The 3,105-nt window shown below is 43.3% G+C and overlaps 1 non-coding gene across 1 annotated transcript; it reads left to right on the top strand.

Annotated features, from left to right (window-relative positions):
- The first annotated feature begins 2,599 nt into the window (after nt 1-2,599).
- LOC122817159 lies at nt 2,600-2,790 on the top strand. The gene has a single exon (XR_006367155.1). It is a non-coding gene; the product is annotated as a U2 spliceosomal RNA (small nuclear RNA).
- The last annotated feature ends 315 nt before the right edge of the window (nt 2,791-3,105 follow it).

The following is a 3,105-nucleotide window of genomic DNA, read 5'->3' as shown; positions in this document are numbered from 1 at the left end:
AACTAGTACAGAAAATAGTAAAATCCCAAGGAGGAAAGACATCCCTGATCAGTATCAGCAAGAAACTACGATCCCTCATTAAATCATCCAAGGCTAGTTTTGAAAGAAAAATTGCCAATGACTCCAAAGATAACCACAAAGCGTTGTCAAGAACCTAAGTGGAAACTCTCAGATCTGCTCTGAGTTAGTGCAGAATGGCACAAAATACACTGAGCTGACTGATATTGCCAACATTCTGGCAGACAGGTTTAGTGCAAACTTCACCGCCCTCTCACCCCCTAAAGGGCCCATAACCATACCAGAAGAATGTAGGGCCCCATCAATCACTGACACACAGGTTAAAACAGCCCTATCCAAAGCCAAAATCACAGCTTCACTGGGACCGGATGGTGTCCCAGACTCTGTCTTACAAGAGCTCCAAAATGAACTAACCCCTCACCTAAACACACTGTTCAAACTCAGTCTCTCTACAAGCTATGTACTCACAGAGTGGTGCACAGCAACAGTTATCCCACTCCACAAAGGTGGAGCCACAACGGACCCCAGGAACTATTGCCCAATAAGCCTGACTAGCCTGGTCTGCAAGGCTATGGAGCGCATCATCATGGAACTCATTAACAGAGACATTGGGAACCTCCAAACCTTGGAACCTACCCAGTTTGGCTTTGTTAAGGGCAGATCATGCCTCCTAAACCTGCTGGACTTCTTTGAGACAGTTACCAAGGCATTAGATGAAGGAAAGGAAGTCCACACAGCCTACTTAGACTGCACAAAGGCTTTTGACACCATTCCCCATTCTAGTATTATAGACAAGCTCACCAGCTTGAACATAAACCCCTATGTCACGAGTTGGGTTGCCAACTGACTCATGGATAGACCCCACATGGTGAGAGTTGCAGGCTCTATGTCCAACTCTAAACCAGTTACAAGTGGCATCCCCCAGGGCTCAGTCCTAGGAACCCTCCTGTTCGGTATATACTTCTCAGAGGTACAGGCAAGCACAGGAGGACTATGGCTGACCAAGTTCGCAGACAACTGCAAACTAGGGGCCATAATTGATTCTCCAGCTGATACAGACACTCTCCAGAGGGGTCTCACTGAGATGGATACCTGGTGCCAAAATCATGGCCTCAAGCTAAATGCCAAAAAGTGCATAGTCATCCCCTTTGGAAAAAATAAAGTACCCACAAACTACCACATTGGTGGTAGTCCCCTAAATACAGAAAATGTAATAAGGGATCTGGGGACCCAAGTAGATAGTAATCTCTCTTTTAATAAACATATTGCCAAGGTGGTTAGAAAATCCTTCTATGTGGCCCACCTAATCACAAAAGGGTTTGCATCTAGAACAAAAGAGGTTATTGTGCCTCTCTACTCATCACTCATTAGACCCATCATAGAATACAACACCCCATTTGGGATGTACCTTACAAGACACCTGCAACAGCTGGAAAGACCAAAAAAGTACCTCACCAAGAGGATTACTGGCCTCAAACAGATGCCCTATGCAGCCCGACTCAAGAAACTCCAGATGTACTCGGTTGCATATTGCTTACTCAGAGGTGATCTCTGCCTGACATACAAGACCATGTCCAACCCAGAATTAATGAACATGCTCCACCTAAAAAAAAAACAAATCCTGGAGAGCCACACGCTCTAGAGATATAAACCTCACCACAATGATAAATAGGACATGCTGGAGGGATCGATTCCTGTCCCAGAGACTCCCTATGCTTTAGAACAGGATTCCAATATACATCAGGCAGAGCCCCTCACTAACACTCTTCAAGAGAAACCTTGACGGGTGAATGGGAAACAGAAAATTTATCCTGGAGATCACTGCAGTGGCTCTGCTGGACAGTGGCACAGGGAACTGATTTAAGGGTGTGGCGAAAGCCAACACATTCTAGCTAGGCTTATAAATGCCCTTGGGCAGATAGCCTAGTACTTACCTATGAACCACAGTGAATCACCTGTCCACTCATGATTAGCAGTGGAGTTTTTACAGTGTTGAGTTGCCAGCCCAGCGCCCAACCTTCCACAGTAGGCACACACACGCACTCACACCTAGGGCCAATTTAGAGTGTCCAATCCACCTAAAGCATGTCTTTGGGATGGGGGAGGAAACTGGAGCACCTAGAGGAAACCCACGTGACCACAGGGAGGACATGCAGACTCCGCACAGAAAGGCACCCCAGCATCGAACCAGAGAACCTCTTGCTGTGAGGTGGCAACACTAACTGCTGCCCCACAGTGGCCGCCCATCTTCTATAAATTGAATAAACTCTACTGATTGGACTGTTGTCCCCTTAGCTTCTATTACCATAGTCTTTCACTTATTTCCTACCTACATTGCTTTTTCACCTTCTTCTTACCTTAGATTATCTTCTGTTTTTACTCTACACTCACTCTCTCACTATAGCTATCGTCCTATCCTTGCTTATACTGTCTGCACACTAATATCCTCCTTGCATTTATACACATCCTCATTATGCAGTTTTCTGCTTGATTTGCTTTCAGCAAACTTGTACTTTGCACTTTCTAGTTTTCATATTATTTTTGCCGCTCCTTAAAAAAAATCACTTCTCGACCTTTTCAAATTGCATCTCAGCCTTTTGGCTAAGATCAAGTGTAGTATCTGTTCTTATCAGTTTAATATATGATATGTCTCTTATCTGGAGACCATATATTAAATTTATTTTTGGAACAGGGAGATGGAATAGGGGCTTGCTCTATCCACTCCATACATCGACCTAGTATTGCAGTACTTCCAGGAATGGAATGTTTTTCATTTTATGTTAGTTCTTTCCAAAAAAATTTACACTGTTTGTCATTTTATTTTAGTTCTTTTTAGAAATAGTTTCTCCTGAAAGTATTGGCAATGTATTTTACTGTTTTTAATGTAGGAGCTTTTCTCCTCGGGTCTCCGCTAAAAAAGGGTCTCTACCCAGTCAGATTAACCTGGTTAACAAATGTCAAATAAATAAATAAATAAAATATTATTTCAGCACCTAAATAGTAATTATATGCCTGGAAGGCTTTCACAGAGTGTTTTAACTCCTGACTTATAAGCTAAAATGTATCGCTAGTTGGAACCAACTTTTT

The sequence above is a fragment of the Protopterus annectens genome, chromosome 1.part1, assembly GCF_019279795.1.
Source record: "Protopterus annectens isolate FY-2018-M chromosome 1.part1, PAN1.0, whole genome shotgun sequence".
Lineage (NCBI taxonomy): Eukaryota > Metazoa > Chordata > Ceratodontiformes > Protopteridae > Protopterus > Protopterus annectens.
Note: the sequence above shows the minus strand (reverse complement) of the source record. Positions and strands in the feature narration are given on the sequence as shown.